Below are 8299 nucleotides of genomic sequence, written 5' to 3' on the forward strand. Positions count from 1 at the left end.
CTCTGTCTCTCTCTCTCTGTCTCTGTCTCTCTCTCTCTGTCTCTGTCTCTCTCTCTCTGTCTCTCTCTCTCTGTCTCTCTCTCTCTCTCTCTCTCTCTCTCTCTCTCTCTCTCTCTCTCTCTCTTTCTCTCTCTCTCTCTCTCTCTCTCTCTCTCTCTCTCTCTCTCTCTCTCTCTCTCTCTCTCTCTCTCTCTCTCTGTCTCTCTCTCTGTCTCTCTCTCTCTCTCTCTCTCTCTCTCTCTCTCTCTCTCTCTCTCTCTCTCTCTCTCTCTCTCTCTCTCTCTCTCTCTCTCTCTCTCTCTCTCTCTCTCTCTCTGTCTCTCTCTCTCTCTCTCTCTCTCTCTCTCTCTCTCTCTCTCTCTCTCTCTCTCTCTCTCTCTCTCTCTCCTATAATGAAAGACCAGTATTCTTATGCCACACAGGTGACACTTAATCTCAAAGGTACGTGGAAACTCCTAGTGCTTCTTTGTCTGAAGTAGAAACCATCGGACTCCCGGACTTTGATCCAGCTCCACAATAATACTTAGAGAATCCTGCCAGGCAACACTCCCATGCTCTATAATTCATTTAACTTCTCTTTGATGGAGTTCTAGGTGACAAAGGGAGGTAGCCTTTGGTGGTGGTCCTTTAAGGCTTCCTTCTCAATACCTCTACCATTTGTTTCTTGTTGTCCATTTGTGATGATGGATTATCTCCTTCCTTCCTGTCTATTTGTCTTTCTCTGGCTCTCTGGTTTTTTTTTTATTTTATGTCTCTTTCCCTCCCTCTCTGTCTCTATTACTCTCTGTCTCTGTCTCATTCTCTCCCTCTCCCTCCTCCATCCTTCACTCTCTGTCTTTCTCTGTCTCTTATTATAGACTGCTGTTTCTCTCTCTGTCTCTGCTTCTTTCTGCCTCTGTCTCTGTCTCAGCCTCTGGGTTCAAGTCCTGACTGAAAAATCCTGACTTTTGGCTTCTTAATGTCAGTGCAATTCTTCAAAAACAAAAGTTGTAGAATATGTAGAAATCTGTATTGGCAAAAGGATTTTCCTCATCAGTTCCTTACTCAGTCAATATTTATTAAGTACCAATTATATGCCACTCACTGTGCTAAGCCAGGAAAACAATGGAAAAAAAGACAATTCCTGCCCTCTCAGAGTTCTTGATCTAATGGAAGAAGACAAATACAAAAGAAAGCTGAAGGTACAGGATATAGAGAAATAGGTGGGAAAGTATGTTAAATTGAGAGGAATGCTGCCAGGTTGGAAATGAAGAAAGGGTGGTATGGGTGCTCTCTTTAAAAGTGGAAGTTCTAAAAGGATCTTTCTAATCTCTACCCTCTACTCTCTCCAGAGGAAGAAGGGGCCCTAGGCAGGTGGCACTGAGGAGGTATAAGTTCTAGAGTCTATGTGATCTTAAAAAGATGATGAGGTTCCTCAGGCCATGATGAAGTTCAGAGGAGCATAGCTGGGTGGGGAATTAATATATCAAAGTATCCACACTTCCAGGGAAATCACAAGTCCAGCTTCTAATCTATAGATACATAAAAGCTCACATGGAGACATCTATACATGGACAAGCTTTATAAGTTGTTCTTTCAATTTGGTGTGACAGTCTGGGCAGCGTGGTGTTAATATAATAGACTATTTTGGCAATCTGTTAACACCTATAGACCCCTTCTCAGAATAACATTTTTAAACATAAAAGATAAAAGGTATATAATGACAAGGAAACCAATTTTATTAAAATATACTTATGAAAAATATTTTTTAAAGTTCATATTTTTTCTTCTGAGAAAAATTAGGTCAAATTCTTTTGAATGTGATTAGGAATCTTAGGAAGCTGCATTGTCTCCTGTTTGGGGTGATTAGCACAGTGGCATCTAAAAATATACAGTATCTGTAATACCTTATCTATGGAATGAAATAAGTCTTCAGATCAAATTCTCCACTGGATCTCCTCCAGGACAGTGGTAAATAACTTTCGTGAGTATATAGTCTTTCTTCAGGCAAAAATCAATAAAATATTGATTTAAAATATGGGAAATGGATAAAAAGGAAAGATATTGATTCTACTTGTTGACATGCTTAAAGTAATTTAATTGATAGTAAGTAGATGTACAATGAAGAGACAAAAAGGCCTCAGAGACTATTTCAGACCATATAATAAAAGACATGTCATTGAAGAACATCAATGGTACCTTAGGGTAAAAATCACTTCGCAAAATATTACAAAGGAGGAGAGCAAAACTTCAGCAGCAGTATCAACTCACAAAACAACAAAAGGCTTTAGAAGAGAAAGTGAGCCCTGGATCAAACAACAAATATTTATTAAGCATTGAATATATTCCTCTGGAAATAAAAAGGAGAAACAAAAACAGCCTTTATCCACAAGGAATTTACATTTTAATGCTATAAATGACTAAATCATAATACCTTTCAGAGACAGAGAGCATATTGTCTGGAGAAGCTCAAGAACATATACAAGCTTCAAATGAAAGAGTAGAAAAGTATTATATAATTGGATTTAATTACATAGAATCCTAATGGTTAGTCAAGTCAGTCTTAAAGAGTCCTATACTGAGTTGCTTTAAAAAACTTCTTTTTGCATTAGGTCTTAGGCCTAATGTATAACTGATAAAGCCATTTGGGCAAGATAGTTATATCATAAGGCAGGAAAATATGAGCATCTCACCACAAATACAGAAAACCATGTTTATAGGTCACAATGAATAGCCATGGAAAACTGTCTTTTATAGTGGACATCAGTGAAAGGTACTGGAAAGGACTGGTAAAAGGCATATCCCACTGCAATTGACATGTTATTGTTTCTGCCAGTATCAAGTAATATCTATGTATGTACATAATGCATACTTTTCTCCATGTTATAGTAAAAGGTAAAAGTACTGGAGGAATCTCTACTCTTTGAGGTACCAGAGAATAAAGACTTGAAAAATGGAGAAAATGCTTTAGGGAGGAAAAAAAAGAATGATGATCTGAGGAACCAGTGAAGATTGCAAATCTATGTTAGGGAGTTAGAAGGGAAAAAAGTGGGGTAGAGAGAAAGAAGGAAAGAATAGTTATTCCATGCATAGCTTATAAGTATAATCCTCTTCTCATGGCAGGGGGTGGGGAGGGAAGTAGTGGGAGTCTGGGACATCTTGGAAGTAGCTTCTTGTGCTCCAAGAAATGATTATGGGGTTTTATAGGTCCAGATGTCTGATATTGTTCCAGGAGTTGCCAGAAGAATAAGTAATTATTAGTAGAGTTTTATTTCCTAAAAATGGTTACCAAGGAGGATATTTGTCAGCCTGATATAAACATTAGAAGGATCTGCTCTCCTCTAGTGAAATTTATTGGGGGCATTATAGAGAATTTTGCTAAACTTGCTAGAAGTAATGGACATTCCCCTGTCTTGCTAATTCATGTGGTGGATGTGATATATATGTAAGGAAACTAGAAAGCATTGAGAAGAATGGCAAAGCTCTGGGTAAGAAACTAAAGATGGGGTCACATAAAGAGCAAATAAGATGAGGGATAAAACATCTTCTCCAGTCATGATTTCTCAAACTTCTCCAAAATAGCAATTATCCACCAGATATAATTTCAACTGTTTTCATAATCTAAGGCACCACCAACACAAGATAGAAATTCAATAAACAGCAGAGAAGGCCAATAATTCTTAACCTTTAAAGCACTCACAAAGCACCCCCTTTCCCTATGCCCACTACACTCTTAGCAGCAAGGCTTTGTGCTTACAAAGGAAATCAAGTGCCATATCTCTAACCTGTGCCAGAGATCTAAACTACAAAGGGGCAGAAATCATTCAGCCTTCAATAACAGCAGCATGGCACTTCTCTGTACCACAAAAAGCTAGATCCAATAGCAGCAGAATGGGGAGACCCGGGATATGACACCTGTTGTGTTTGTAATAGAACTCAACTCACCCTTTGTTCTCCCAATAGAGTAAATATCCACATACTGGTGTGAGAGGTGATAAAGTGTTACAATTATATTGGTGAGTGGCTATTAAAATATACCCATTGAAGCCTAATATTACACTAAGAACAACCATGTAATAGTCAGCTAGTGACTCAGTAGATAGAGCACTGGGACTGGAGTCAGGGAGACCTGGGTACAAATCTGGCCGCTGATATTTACTAGCTGTGTGACCCTGCCTTAATCTACTGGAGAAGAAAATGACAAACCCATCCAGTATCTTTGCTAATAAAACCCCGTGGACAGGATGGTCAATGAGGTCATAAAGAATTGGACATGACTGAACAACAACAATATAGGTAGGACTAGTACAATCTCCCTCATTTTACTGATGAACAGCTGCAGTTATGAAAAATAGAGAAGATTGACCAAGATCATGTAGGTGGAAAATGATTTATCTAAGACTTGACTTCATGTACCCGTTTCTAACCATTATAGTTCTCTTCCCAGTGCAAACATTATCTGAAATTACATGTGTCAGTGTCACTCCTAAACTCCATTGCTTTTTTCTACCTCTATATCTTTTAGGCTATCCAAAAAAGTCACAGAGTTCTTCACAAATATGGCAGGAAGAACTATTCAGATTCCATGAAAAATAAACAAAAAGGAGTCATTCAGGTTTTGAGGAAAGAATACTAGACTTGAAACTGGAAAAACTGAATTGGTGTTCTGTCTCTTCCACTTTTTAGCTGTGTGACCCTAGAGGATCACTAATCCTTTCTGAGTTTCAAATTCCTTAGCTGTGGATAAAGGATGTATGTGTGTGTGTGTGTGTGTGTGTGTGTTAATCTACATCACAAGGAGGTAGTGACACTTGAATGAAAATATATAACAAAAGCCTTTTATTAGACAAAAAAATTATTGTTATAAAAAAGAGTGTGCCATTTACTCTCCGGACCAATGCAGAGGTGCAGTAGGATGGGTAATGGAAATAACAGACAGTATTTATTAACTGATGCCATTAACATAGTATAGGTAAATCATCATTATTGTCATCGTCATCATCATCACCTTCTATGTAAGCACCTAATAAATGATGGTGTATGATTATTGGTAGCCTTGTTTCCTGTGTCTCTAGAGAAATGCAGGCAGAATCAAGATGGTAGTGTAAAAGCTGGGATTCACCTGAGCTTTTCCTTAGTCCCCTCCAAATATCTTTAAACATGATTCTAAACAAATTCTAGAGCAGCAGAAGCTACAGAAAGACAGAGTGAAACCAATTTCCAGCCCAAGACAAGTTGGAGGGCCAGAAGGAAAGGTCTATTGAACAGGGGTGAGAGAGGAGCACAGTCCAGTGCAGGCCATGTCACCACAGCCTGTCCTCAGCCAATCAGGAGCACGCCTTGAGAGTGACTGAATCAGCAGTGGTAGTGGCAGCTACTGCTTTCAGAGCTCTCAGACCACACACTTAAACGGGGTCAAAAAACTAGTCAAAAGGAGATTACAGGGGTCTTTTTGCTAGCACTGAGGCAAGACTCTGTTGCTTTGCCCATACTTGGATCTGAATCAGAGTCCTGGGTGGCAGTCCTGGGGTGAGGGGGAGCACTAGCATAGCAGAGCTTGTGGCCACAGTGGAGGGGGGCCCTCCTCACAGTTCCAGGAGAGAAAAGAGTGCTTGTAGTCACTCATAGACCAGAGCATAGGCCAGGAGAGAAGTAAACATCTTTTCTTAGATCTTACCACCTTGGAAGAATTGAAAACTTATAGATCCCTAGAGGTATCTCTTAAAATAGTTGCCCAAAACCCCTGAAGCTTGGGGCAGTGCTCCCTCCAGCCTGGAAGCAGAGCTCTACTTTAACAGAGTTAAAAATCAAGTAATAGGCTGGAAAAATGAACAAGCAATGGAGAAAAAAAACTCTGACTCTAGAAAGTTATTATAGTGACAAAAAAGATCAAAATACACACTCAGAAGAGGACAACAAAGTCAAAGCTCCTACATCCAAAGCCTCCAAGAAAAATATGAATTGGTTTCAGGTTGTGTAAAAGCTCTAAAAAGATTTTGAACATCAAGTAAGAGAGATAGATGAAAAATCGGGAAGAGAAATGAGAGTGATGCAAGAAAATCATGAAAAATGAGTAAACAGCTTGGTAATGGAGACACAAAAAATTACTGAAGAAAATAACACCTTGAAAAACAGACTAGGCCAAATGGTAAAAGAGGTGCATATACCCAATGAGGAGAAGAATGCCTTTAAAAGCAGAATTGGCCAAATGGAAAAGGAGGTACAAGAGCTTGATAAAGAAAATCCTTAAAAAATTAGGATGGAACAAATGGAAGCTAATGACTTTATGAAAATCAAGAAACGATAAAAGAAAATCAAGAGAATAAAAAATAGAAGACAATGTGAAATATCTCATCAGAAAATCAACTGACCTAGAAAATAGATTCAGAAGGGATAATTTAAAATTATTGGTCTACCTGACAGCCATGATCAGAAAAAGCACCTAGACATCATCTTTCAAGAAATTATCAAGAAAAAGTGTCATCATTATCTAAAACCAGATGGCAAAATAGAAATGGAAAGAATCTACTGATCATCTCCTGAAAGAGATTTCAAAAGAAAACTCCCATGAATATTATAGCCAAATTCCAGAGTTTCTAGCTCCAGGAGAAAATAATGCAAGCAGTCAGAAATAAAAAATTCAAGTACCATAGAGCCACACTTAGGATAAAAGAAGAATTAGCAGCTTCTACATTAAAGAACCAGAGGACTTGGAATATGATATTTTAGAGGGAAAAGGAGATAGTATTATGACTAAGAATCACCTACCCAGCAAAATGAGTATAATCATTCAGGAGAAAAATGGATATTCAATGAGATAGAGGACTTTCAAGCATTCTTGAGGAAAAAATCAGAGCTGAATGATAAATTTGACTTTCAAATACAAGACTCAATAGAAGCATAAAAAGGTAACAGGAAATGGAAATCATAGGGGACTTAATAACCTTAAAATGTTTGTATTCCACATGGGAAGATAATATTTGTAACTCTTAAGGCCTTTCTCATTATTAGAATAGTTAGAAGGAGTAAATATAGGCAAAGGGCACAGGTATGAGTTGAATATGAAGGGACAATTACTAAAAATTGAATTAAGGGGTGAGAAAGGAAGGTAGTAGGAGAAAGAGAAAGGGAGAGGTATAATAGGGTAAATTATCTCACATAAAAGAGGCACAGAAAAGTTTCTACAGTGGAGGGGAAGAGGGGGAAGCAAGGGGCAGTGAATGAACCTTATTCTCAGTATAACTGGACCAAGGAGGGAATAACATACACATTCAATTGGATATAGAAACCTCTTACCCTACAGGAAAGTAAGAGAGCTAAAGGATGAGAGAAGGGCGGTGGTGATAGAAGGGAGGACAGATTGAGAAAAGGGGTAGTCAGAACCAAAACACTTTTGAGGAGGGATGGGATGAAAGGAGAGGGAGAAGAGAATAAAAAGGGTGGGGGCAAAGAATGGAGGGAAATACAGTTAGGATAGTAACTGTGAAAAATATTGAAGCAAGTTTCTCTGATCAAGGCCTCATTTCTCAAACATATGGAGAACTGAGTCAATTTTATAAAAATAAGAGCCATTTCTCCAGCTGATAAATGATTAAAATATATGGTCAGTTTTCTGAATAAGTAATCAAAAGTATCTAGATATGAAAAAAATAATCTAACTTACTATTGATTGGAGAAATGAAAATTGAAACAATTCTGAGGGACTATCTCATACCTATTTGATAGGCTAATAGGACAGAAAAGGTAAATGACAAATGTTGGAGAAAATATGGGGAAAATAAGACTTTAATGCACTGTTGGTGGAGTTATGAACTGATTCAACCATTCTATAGAACAATTTGAAACTATATCCACAAGGCTATAAAACCACGCATATCCTTTGACCAAGGCTAGGTCTGTATCACAAAGGAGATAAAAAACAAAAAGTAAAAGAACCCATATTATAAAAATATTCATAGCAGCTCATTTTTAGGGTCAAAGAATTGGAAATTGAGGGTATGTCCATGAGTTTGGGAATGACTGAACAAGTGTGTGATTATGATGATTTCTTACCTTTGTACTGTAAGAAATGATGAGCAGGATGCTGTCAGAAAAACTTGGAAAGACTTGCATGGGCTGATGTAAAGTGAAATGTGCTGTGTACAAAGTAACAGCAATCTTGTAAGATGATCAGCTGTGAATGACTTCACTATTCTGAGCAATACAACAATCTAAGAAAGCCTTAAAGGACTTAGGATGAAAAATGCTGTCCATCTCCAGAGAAAGAAGTGATGGTGTCTGAATACAGATTGAAGCATACTTTTCCTAAATTTTGTTTTTC

Source organism: Petaurus breviceps, unplaced genomic scaffold (genome assembly GCF_028583685.1).
Source record: "Petaurus breviceps papuanus isolate PSGF00001 unplaced genomic scaffold, PetGlider_PUasm1.0 175, whole genome shotgun sequence".
In the NCBI taxonomy this organism is placed as follows: Eukaryota; Metazoa; Chordata; class Mammalia; order Diprotodontia; family Petauridae; genus Petaurus; species Petaurus breviceps.